The 12,427-nt window shown below is 34.7% G+C and overlaps 1 non-coding gene and 1 pseudogene across 1 annotated transcript; both read left to right on the top strand.

The window, feature by feature from the left end:
• Positions 1–448: 448 nt before the first annotated feature.
• On the top strand, positions 449–1,258 carry LOC102505348 (annotated as a pseudogene).
• Positions 1,259–9,876: 8,618 nt separating this feature from the next.
• Positions 9,877–9,983, top strand: LOC116666738. The gene has a single exon (XR_004323635.1). It is a non-coding gene; the product is annotated as a U6 spliceosomal RNA (small nuclear RNA).
• The last annotated feature ends 2,444 nt before the right edge of the window (positions 9,984–12,427 follow it).

Genomic DNA, 12,427 nt, shown 5'->3' with positions numbered 1-12,427 from the left:
TTAATTAAGATAATTGTTTTCCCAAAGACTGCTTGGCCAAGAAAAAGTGAAGTCACTAGGGTAGCTTCCTATTTTGGATTTATCTCTATAATGCTATAAGATATTAACTACAGTTCAAATAATTTGAAATTCCTGACACTGCGCCTTACTGAGAAGAGATCTCCTACAGTGAAGAATTGGCCAATTATTCCTATATTTCACATCAAATCTTTTTTTTTTCTATTTTAAACTTGGAGGGATACCAGATTCTTTTCTAAATATAATATTTTCTTAAACAAGAGGACATATGTTTGAATTATCCACATGAATGTTTGTATGGAAATTTGGGAAGATGGGAGCTAAAAGCAAATTGTTAATTTCAGCAGAATTATAGGGATATAATCATTACACAGGGTATAAATTACTTCTGAGAGGAAATCCAAGGGGATCTTCTCCGGGAGAACACCAAATGGTGGATGATGCCAGTGCTGTGGGCCTGCCCGGAACCCCGGGGGAAACTCGGATGGGAGGCCGTGGAGGTGGCTTCACTGGAGGCTTTGGCAGTGGTGACCAGGGCTGTGGCCAAGGCCGTGGAACTCACGGAGACAAGGCTGAGGACAAGGAGTGGCTCCCTGTCACCAGGCTGGGCCGCCTGGTCAAGGACATGAAGATCATGTCTCTGGAAGAGATCTATGTCTTCTCCCTGCCCATCAAGGAATCTGAGATCATTGACTTTTTCTTGAAGGAAGAGGTTTTGAAGATCATGCCTGTGCAAAAGCAGACAGACCCCTGCTGGCCAGTAGACCAGGTTCAAGGCATTTGTCACCATTGGAGATTACAAGGGACATGTTGGTTTGGGTGTTAAATGCTCCAGAGAGGAGCCAATCTCTCCATCCTCCCTGTGCAGCGAGGCTCCTGGGGTAACAAGCCCCACACTGTCCCTGGTAAGGTGACTGGCCACTGTGGTTCCTGGGGCACTGGTATCGTCTCAGCCCTGGTGCTCAAGAAGCTGCTGCTGAGGGCGGTACTGACAGCTGCTACACCTCTGCCAGGGGCTGCACTGCCACCCTGGGCAGCTTCACCAAGGCCACCTTTGATGCCATCTCCAACACCCACAGCTATCTCACCCCTGTCTCTGGAAGGAGACACCAAGTCTCCTTATGAGGAATTCACGACTATCTCCTAAAGACCCACAGCAGAGTTCCCCTGCAGAGGACTCAGGCTCCAGCTGTGGCCACCACATAGTTTCATATGCAAAAAATAAAGTGAATGAAGCCTGGAGAAAAAAAAAAAAGAAAAGAAAGAAATCAAGGGTAATGTTTACATTCATATGTATCTATAGATCACTTTAATGAACTTTTATAATCTCATATTAGTATTTTTATAGCATTAAGTTGATGTTGATGTAATTAATTTTCTTGGTGAAATTTTCAACTGGCTTCTATAATTCCTTTTTCATTATTTAATTATTCAGTAATCTCTAAAGTGGGTAGAGAAAATCTTCATTTTTATTTTTTTTGTGTGTATCTATTTTTATTGAGGTATAGTCAGTTTACAATTTTGTGTCAATTTCTGGTGTACAGCACAATGCTTCAGTCATATAGGAAAATACATATATTCATTTTCATACTATTTTTCACCATAAGTTACTATAAGATATTGAATATAGTTCCCTGTGCTTTACAGTATAAACTTCTTATTTATCTATTATAAATATGTATTAGTTAGTATCTGCAAATCTCAAACTCCCAGTTTATCCCTTCCCACTTCCTTCCCACCCTGGTAACCATAAGTTTGTTTTCTATGTCTGTAAGTCTGTTTCTGTTTTTTAATAAGTTCGTTTGTCCATTTTTTTTTAGATTCCACATATAAGTGATATCATATAGTATTCTTTCTCTTTCTGACTTACTTCACTTAGAATGACATTCATATTACTCAGCCATAAAAAATAATAAAATAATGCTATTTGGAGAATACCTTAATCTTTAAATGCATTCTCTCAAACTATTTCCTTCCACAACCTCCACATTTCAGCCAAGCCTCTTTTTATTCCCATATATGAAATACATTATAGTGACTGCACACCTTTACAAGTTCTCTTCCCAGATTTTCATATGTCCTCATTTTCATAATCTACCTATCTTTCAACACTTAATACCCAACTAAAAAGTCTCCATAATGTCTTTCCTAAATCTTACTCCCTCAATTAATCTTTCCTTTATAATATTATATCAATTTGACAGTTTTTCTTTTATGTCACTAATAGTGTTCTAATTCAAGAATCAGGTACATTTCTATTCTAGGCATTGTCCTAAAGATAGAAGATAGAATGTCAAGAATGAGCATGCTCCATGCTTTTGTAGACTTCACCTCATAGCATAAAAGGACACTGAACAACTTAAACAAGCAATTCTCCAAGGAAGACATACAAGTGATCAATAGGCACATGAAAAAATGCTCAATATCACTAATTATCAGAGAAATGCAAATCAAAACTACAATGAGGTATCACCTCACACCAGTCAGAACGACCATCATTCAAAAGTTCACAAATGACAGTTGCTGGAGAGGCTGTGGAAAAAGGGGAACCCTCCTACACTGCTGGTGGGAATGTAGTGTGGTGCAGCCACTGTGGAAAACAGTGTGGAGATTCCTTAAAAGACTAGGAATAGACTTACCATATGACCCAGGAATCCCACTCCTGGGCATATATCCAGAAGGAACCCTACTTCAGGATGACACCTGCACCCCAATGTTCATAGCAGCACTATTTACAATAGCCAAGACATGGAGACAGCCTAAATGTCCATCAGCGGGTGACTGGATAAAGAAGAGGTGGTATATTTATACAATGGAATACTACTCAGCCATAAAAACCGACAACATAACACCATTTGCAACAACATGGATGTTCCTGGAGAATGTCATTCTAAGTGAAGTGAGCAAGAAAGAGAAAGAAAAATACCATATGAGATTGCTCATATGTGGAATCTAAAAAAAAAAAAAAAGCAACACACAAACAAAGCATAAATACAAAACAGAAATAGACTCATAGACATAGAATACAAACTTGTGGTTGCCAAGGGGGTGGAGGGTGGGAAGACTGGGATTTCAAAATTGTAGAATAGATAAACAAGATTATACTGTATAGCACAGGGAAATATATACAAGATATTAGCGTAGCTCACAGAGAAAAAAATGTGACAATGAATATATATATGTTCATGTATAACTGAAAAATTGTGCTCTGCACTGGAATTTGATACAACATTGTAAAATGATTATAAATCAATAAAAAATGTTAAAAAAAAATAAAGAGATTTGCAAAAATGTAAAATAAATAAAAAATAAAAGAAGGACACTGAACAAATAATAATGCTGAAGTCTGACTGAGATTATGCTAAGGGAATTATGTAAATTATTTAAAACTTAGTATGCAAGGCATCAGAGAGATTTCCCTGAGGACATCTAAAGTAAAGAAGGATGAATTAGAGTGTGAGGAGGTAGCATACAGGAAGGAGAAAGAACTCGGTGGAAGGCTAGGATTTGGGTGAAATCATGACAAATTTGAGGAATTATAAGGTGTGAGGAATAGCTGGAACATAAGTGTTGCTTGGGAAGTAATTCAGAGTGACTTCATGGATAAAGTTGTGTAAAAGCATCTGAAATCTATGAATAGTTTAATGAAGTGAATGATATGATAAAATTTTTAGTTTGAAAGATCTCTCTAATCATCCTGTAAAAAGAGTTGGCAATTAGTATGAACCTTAAGAAGTGTGGTGATGATGAAGAGACTTACAGGGATTTTGTATATTTGTAGACTGTGATTTGCAAACAATTTTTGGAGATTTGTAGAATTTGGCAATAGTAGTATAAATGTGAAGTAGAGAGATAAGAAAAAGATAGAGATGTTTACATTTCTCCATTGGGCTATTATCACCACATTCCAAGATATAATTATTGTGCCCAAAGTGGAAGGACTATGTGAAGTTGATGTGTTTAGCAAGTGTCATATTGATTCTAAAATGCCTGTGCTAAATCAATGTGAATACCTCTAGTAGACAGTGGATACCTCTCTGTGTATATGTATGTATATGTATGCTTGTGTGATACATGTGTAGAGAGAGATACATATGTAGAGAGAGAACTAGATTGATATACAGTTTTATAATATATGTATGTATGTATGTATATGAATATAACTATATATATGAAAATATGAATATGAAGATATAGACATATATATATGAAAAAAGGCATAGATGTTAAAATTTAGTTAATACAATGAACCTCATGTTGAATAAACAGAAAGAAATCCACATAATAGAGTTTCCAGGCAAATTCTAAGACTAAAGTCAAATGCAGTACCAACTTTATAAAACATTATATAACCTTTTATGAGTTAAATATGGTTGTATAAACATAAACTTCATACAAGCTTTTATAATTGATATAAAAACTAGACAAGAGCAATTGCAAGTATGAAAGTGGTTGAAAAAATTATTAATTTATTAGAAAGTTAAAGCCAGCAATGTATATAAATAAAACAATGCAATGCAGTAAGAGTTTGCCCCCTTACATCTTACCCAGAGACTTAGGATAATTTAGCTTTAGAAGATATATTAAGGCTTTCCTTCTGGTTCTATGACAGATTAGATATTTTCCTGAACTGTAATACACTACAAATGTGTTATATACATGTAATACATATTTGGCATATATTATATATGTGTAGTATATTTTAATAATATATGTGAAATATATTTTATAATATAAAATATAGTATATCTAATATTTTGTATGTATAATATATATTTTATAATGCCTTTATATATGTAATATATGTGTGTTATATGTATATATGTAATATTAAATATTTATACATAATAAATATACAATATAATATCTAGTATATAATGTGTTCTTATTGTTTCATAGCTGTTTTATTTTACTTTAATTTTTCCAACTTTATTGAGATATAATTGATATACAGCAATGTATAAGTTTAGGGTAAACAGCATACTGATTTGACTTACATGCATGATAAAATGATTACCATAATAAGTTCAGTTAACATCCATCATTTCATATAGATACAAAAAAAAAAGAGAGCTAGTTGGTGTGTGGATGATTTCTTGCATTTACTGTATGTTTACCTTTACCAGTGAGCTTTTCCATTTTGTAATTTTCTCGTTTCTAGTTATGACCGTTTTTCTTCTCTGCGTAGAGAAGTTCCTTCAGCATTCGTTGTAAAGTTGGTTTGGTGGTGCTGAATTTTTTAGCTTTTACTTGTCTGTAAAGCTTTTGATTTCTCCATCAAATCTGCTGAGTAGAGCATGATTGATGGCAGGTTTTTCCTTTTCATCACATTAAATATATCACGCCACCCTCATCTGGCTGCAGAATTTCTGTTGAAAAATCAGCTAATAACCTTATGGGAGTTCCCATGTATGTTATTTGTTCCTTTTCCTTCTTTGCTTTTAATATTTTCTCCTTATCTTTAATTTTTGTCAGTGTGATTACTGTGTGCCTTGATGTGTTCCTCTGGGCTAATCCTGTATGGGACTTTTTGTGCTTCCTGGACATGGTGACTCTTTCCTTTCCTGGGTTAAGGAAGTTTTCAGCTATTATCTCTTCAAATATTTTCTCAGGCGCTTTCTCTCTCTCTCTTTTCCTTCTGAGATCTGTATAACGTGAATGTTAGTGCACTTGAAGTTGTCCCAAGAGGTCTCTTAAGTTGTCCTCATTTATTTTCCTTCTTTTTTCTTTTCTCTGTTCTGCAGTAGTGATTTCTACTACTATGTTTTCCAGCTCATTGATCTGCTCTTCTGCCTCATTTATTTTACTATTGATTCCTCCTAGTGTATTTTTTAAATTGTATTTATTATATTCTTCAACTCTGGTTGTTCTTTATATTTTCTAATACTTTGTTAAAATCTTCTAACTTCCCAGTCTCTGTATCCATTTTTTCCTCTGAGTTTCTGGATCATCTTTATGATCATTACTCTAAACTCTTTCTCAAGTAGATTGCCTATCTCCACATCACTCAGTTCTTCTGGAGTTTTACCTTGTTCCTTCATCTGGAACATATCCCTCTGCCACCTCATTTTGTCTAAATTTCTATTTATATTTTTATGTATGTGGTTAGTTATGTTTCTTGCCCTTGGAGAAGTGGCCTTCTGTAGCAGATGTCTTATGAGTCCCAGGAGTACACTTCCTTCTTATTAACTAAGGGCCAGGGGCCAGCTGGTCCCAGAGCAGGGGTCTGGCCTGTGTTTGTGGACTCGGTTCTGCAGACTACGGGGTCATAGTTTTCTTGATTATGGAGCTATGGGTGAGGCTGGTCTAAAGGTTTGTGCAAGCTTCCTGATGGGAAGAGGCAGTGCCTGCCCCTTAATGGGTGGGGCTAGGTTTTGGCCCTCTGGTGGGCAGGGCAATCTCTAGGGGCTTGTCTAGAGGTGACTGTGGGCTCAGCCTGTCTGCTGATGGGGGAGCTACATTCCTGCCCAGTCAGTTATTTGGCCTGAGGCATCCCAACACTGGAGTCTGCAGGCTGTTGGATGGATCCAGGTTGCATGCTAATATCCCAAGCAAGATGTCAGCCTCTATGAGAGTTCATGCAGATGAATACTCCTCAGTATATCTGCCACCTGCTTTTATGTCCCCAGGGTGAGCCACAAGTGCCCCCCACCTGCCCAGGACAACCTCCAAGATCAGCAGGTAGGTCTGGCCCAGACTCCAGTGAAGTTACTGCTTCTGCCCTTGGTCTTGGTACGCAGGAGTGTCTGTGTGCACCCTTTAAGAGTGAAGTCTCTATTTCCCCCTTTCCTGGGGAACTCCTGCAGTGAAGCCCTGATGGTCATCAAAGCTAAATGTTCTGTGTGTCCTGTTCTAGAGGCTGGACCCTGGGGCTGAGGAGCCCCACGTGAGGCTCAGAACTCTCACTCCTGTGGGAGAACCTTTGCAGTGTAATTATTCTCCAGTTTGTGGGTCACCCACCAGTGGAGTATAGGATTTGATTATATGGAGAGTGTACCTCTCTTACTGTCTCATTGTGGTTCCTTCTTTGTGTCTTTAGTTGTAGATCTGTTTTGGCAAGTTCCAATCTATTTCATTGATGGTTATTCAGCAGTTAGTTGTGATTTTGGTGAGTTCATGAGAGGAGATGAGCTCAAGGTCCTTCTACTCTGCCATCTGGCCTAATCTTATATATGCCATAATATATCATACAAAATATTTGGAAGAGTTCCAATTGCTTCCAAGTAGTGTTCTATTTACTTTCCTGTATTTGGCTTCCTAATCTGAATTAGTACAAAAATAAAGTTAATAACCATGATTTATACTAGCATGCACTTTAAAATTCCTTGAAATTATGCATGTGATCTTTCTTCTAAGAACCATACAAATATAGATGTGAATTTTCTCAACCTTAATTAAGGTATAGATCTTACCAAATATCTGCTTCAATTGCAAGTTTCTAAATAAAAATTATGTAATACTGAGAAATGTATATAAATTGAGCTCTTTTAGGAAAGAGGGAACAGAGAAAATAAACTAACCTATGCCATTTATATACTTTCATTTTTCCTTTTTCACCTGTTGTATATGAATGTCATGGCTAAGAAAACAAAACAAAACAAAAAACACTTTTTCAGGTTTCTTTGGAAACCAAGTCTGAAATGCCATAGGTAACCAGCATGCTGCCAGTATTGAAAAGGAGAAATATCACTTGGAAATTTCAGTTGCTGGCTACCTGATGGAAGAGACAGGTGCCAGATTCTTGGCAAATTAAATTGCCCTCAATTATCCAGAAGAAAAGCAATTAAAACAATGTGTTTAGTCTTCTTTGGAAAATGTGTGAGTACCTTTAATTTCAAAAGTAAGGTAATGTCACTGTTACAGCACTGTTTCCTCTTTGGCTATTGCAACTTTTTAACTACCAGAAAAAAAGCAGACTTGCAAGAACACAGTGTCTGTGGCAACAGTTGCTTCAATATTTCACTTTTGCCACATTTGGAAAGGTCACCCTTTTTTTTTCCGTCATTTTATGGTTCACATTAATTACTTTTAAATAGATCATTTAACAGTTATTAATGATAAACTAGGTTCAATTACTTTGGATCCAGTTTAAGTCTTTCTTTTGTTCTTTATTATGCAATAATACAAAAGCTGCTTTCTATGTTTTAGTTTTACTTTAAACAAATGAAGATTATGTAAGCATTTGCTGTCCAAGGTATATACTTCTCTCCTGAGGCAACTGTTTTTCTTTGGATTACGTATTTAGACCTACTTAAAAGTTAGTGTAAAAATATCCACAATAGTATGCTTTAAGAACTGTAACTGTAAGGTCTTAAAATAAAACTACATGACTATCTAAACTATTAATAGGATGTGAAGTATATTGAAAGCTCTAACTTCTATTAAGTCAAAAAGGCTCATCTTATTGGGGTGAACAAGATGAATAAGGCATTATCCAGACATTAACAAGTCATTATCTTTATGGAAATTTATGTTTGCCTTAAAATTACTTTTTTTTGACAGGAATAATTTGGAATTTTATAACTTTCAGCTATTGAATACTAATCAGTAGATACTTTAACATACACTTTAGGAACATTAACTCATGTAATTCCTACTGCAACCAGTCTTGTTAGATATTTTATCAGCGTTTTACAGATGAGGAAATTGAGGCTTAGAGTAGACAAGGTGGACCAATGTAAGCAACAAAAGCTGAGAGTGATGAAACTGATTTACACTCTGGTTCAGAAAAACAGAATCAGCATCTTTCACACGTTTGTTTTTACTCAGGTTCTTCTCCTGAGTCATCTTGAAATTCTTATATCTTCTTTTCTTTTGACTCCCACATTCAGTTTCAAAATCTTAACTCAACCTTAGTAATATTTTTCACTGTGATGATTTCACTAATCATCTCTACTACTAAGTCAGCCTTTATTTCTTTCTCCTCAACTATTGAGATGGTTTTTAAAATAATTCCTATTTTTTTCCAATTTATCCAACCTATTTTTTATCTATATTAAGGGCTGTCTTGATCTTTTCTCAACATACACACAAACACACACTAAAAAGTGTACTCCATTTGAAGTAATAAAAGACAAAGAAAATTACAGTGATGGGAAAGAAGTCAGGAGAGATTATTGTGGTTGAAAAACAGTAACATAAAATTTTAACACTAGCGATTTTTGTCTGAGAAAAAGAAATCTTATTTCATACTCTGAGATATTGTGTGTTTATATAAATTATTGACATATATTACGACTACACAATGTTGTTGCTTGTCCTCTCCTATTTTTAGACTTAAATATAAAGATTTTTTAACATTGCTTTCCTATTTCAGTATTCTTATTCCTCTCTTTCTTATTTGGGTATCTGTTACAATAGAGTTCGAGGATTGAACTTCACTTATAGGTAGTCCATTAGGACAGAGATATAAACAAATGAAGAAAAAGAAAGAAGAAAATTGGTAACCTATTGGCGTTACATAAGAGTTTCATTTTGATTAGGAATAAAATCTTAAAAGTGGCCATTGTCACATTTTCAAAAACAGATATTTTTTGTAGAACTGAGAATGATTAGGTATCTGGAGAAAGAAAGGGAAATACTGATAGGGTCACGGGAAAAAAGAAACTGTAACCAATGTACTTTCTTCTATGGCAATCAAAACAGACCTTACTACTTGTCTACTTAGAGTTCTACCACTTATTTTGGGTATAGAGTTTCAACCTCTCCTCTGCCTTAGCTCTACCAGTGCTTCCTTTTGGTGAGAGCAAACTAGCTACCAAAGAAAGGAAATGAGAAATATACATTTGTTTTCCAACTGTAGACTCAGGAAAGTGAACAGACACTTAGTAGAATTTTCTTTAAAAACACAAACATGATGTGCTCACTTCGGCAGCACATATATTAAAATTAGAACGATACAGAGAAGATTAGCATGGCCCCTGTGCAAGGATGACATGCAAATTTGGGAAGCGTTCCAAAAAAAAAAAAAAACCACACACACACACACAGACATGATGAAAATAATATGCAAAAATAAAAAATACTTTAATGGATCAAAATATATAATATTATGGTCATGACAGCTATCATAAATCATGTTGAATATTTATTCTATTATTTATCCTATAAAGAGTAACATTTGGATTTAGAACTTGAAAATTTAAATGTATAACTGTGTGCAATTATAACATTGAAAAATAGATAATTTTAATTACATTAAAAAATTTGGTAAGGAAAATATACTTGAAATATTGACAAGTCTCAAATAGAATTTTTTAAAAAATCTACCTATGTGAAATATACTTCAAAATAACCATTTATCTAACATATATTGAAGGAAATAGTAATAATGACTACTCAGAAGTATGGTAATAAGACACATTTTACCCATTGATGAATGATTTCTGAATTTTTATTAATAGTCTATATAAAAGATTTTAATTTTGCTTTGTTTTGTTTAACTTTTAGAATCTGTCCGTTCTTTTCCTTGAGGTTTTCACTCCTTAATCTCTGCCTGTCATCTATGGTCTTTACACCCAGTGGGATGTTTTACTTCTTATCTTCTTCAACTCCCCCACACTCACTTTGATCCTTCACTTTTTTTGTTTTTTGGTGTCCTCTTCATCACTAAACTACATAGTGAAGGTGGTAACTGGCCTGCAGAAAGACAGCAATTAATGGGAACTTTCAGAGAGTGGTAAGAATAAAAGTTTATTTTTCCAATGCTTTCTGTTATTTCAAAGAAATATTTCCAGTAGTTATTTTTCTTAAACATTATACAAGTTTGTGTCCCCAGGAGATATTAAATAAAAGTAAGAAACTAAAGTAAGTTAGCCTCTGTGAAGAGACTTCCCTGAATGAGGCAAAAATGAACTTCTTTTAAAACATTCAAACGGGGATTTTGTTAGTTCTTTGATTGTTATGATCATTTTCAGTTTACAAATCCTCATTCGAGCAATTGCAAAGAGGATAGTCAGGTGTTCTTGGCAGAAAAATGTTGGTTGAGAAAACTTGGATTCACACAGGTCTCACACAACTAGGTCAACTATGTTTATAAAACTGGAGTTGGAGTTATTACTGAGAAGTCAATTATCTTTATGTCAAGCCTATACTGTAAATAACATGTGCCTTAAATTTTTTAACAAATATAGAATTCTAGTCATTAAATTTACTTATTCCTGTGGTATATGATACAAATTTGCAAATTAATTTCTGTGTTTTCTATGTTTCAATAAATAAGTAATTGTATTGAGGTTAAAATTAGTCCTTTTTCTCACTGCTGGAAAAGACTAGGATTTACTTTAAGATGTTGAAATGAAATTGGAGATATTAGAATTAAATCTAGATTTTGAAAAAAAAACAAATTGTATACCTATCTATATACCTCAGTCTGTCTGTATCTATCTGTCTATCTTAATTTTCTAGAGGCTTTGGAATCAATGTCATGGCACCAGTAATAAACATACCCAGCACCAGTATCTTGGTTTCTAAGTATCATTCTTCTTGAAAAGAAACCAAAATTCCTTGAAGAGTAGGTTAATTTCATGCCTCGGCCGATGAATGTGTGTGTCTGGAACAAACCGTTGTAACATAAGTAAGGAAGTGCTTACAGAATGAAGAGAATGTGTCAGAAGTAAACAGGAGCCAGGATGAAGAGTCTTCTCTTGCCCACATCTGGAACAATTTGAGCATCAAAATAACAGTGATGGTAATGGATTATAACTTGCTGAACAAAATAGAATTCCATACATGTCATATGGATATTCCATACAAAATTCCAAAAATATAAGATGATATAAATAAACACATGAATTAAATATAGATGGAGAAGAAATAAAACTAATGAATAAGGCATAAACGATGGAGTCAAATATGGTTAACGAATGCTAAAACTTATTTTTTTGCTTTGTTCTTAAAAATGTGAGATGAAGTAAGCTTTTCTTTTCTCCTTTATCACTCTTCCAGATTATTGGTAGGTAGCCAAGATTGTGGATTCTAGTTGATAGAGACCAGTGCGATACAACTTGGATGTTTATATTATATCTTCTGAGTGTAAGAATAATTCTAAGTTTAGTGCACCAAAATACCTGCTTCCTAGTTTGCTTTTAAGTTATTAGAATGCAGAAGCTGCCTCAAATGCCTAGTGATAGTCATCTCATTTATGACTACTTTGCTCAAGTATTATATAAACTGTGTTTCATTTTAGGCTCCTTTTATCATTCAAATGGGCTTGGGTGTCCTGGTGGATTTGTCATGTCAGCACGTTTGGAATGCTGAGTTATGTAGGTGATAACCTATGCTACCTCATTAGTTATTTTCTTACCGGGGTCAAAAAGTTGGCCTGCTTTCATTCCATTTGATGTTTCTCAGTGCTATGCATTGGATATGAGTTTGTGATACATTCTCATTTGTTCCATGTTCATTTATT

Source organism: Camelus ferus, chromosome 10, assembly GCF_009834535.1.
Source record: "Camelus ferus isolate YT-003-E chromosome 10, BCGSAC_Cfer_1.0, whole genome shotgun sequence".
Classification (NCBI taxonomy): Eukaryota; Metazoa; Chordata; class Mammalia; order Artiodactyla; family Camelidae; genus Camelus; species Camelus ferus.
Note: the sequence above shows the minus strand (reverse complement) of the source record. Positions and strands in the feature narration are given on the sequence as shown.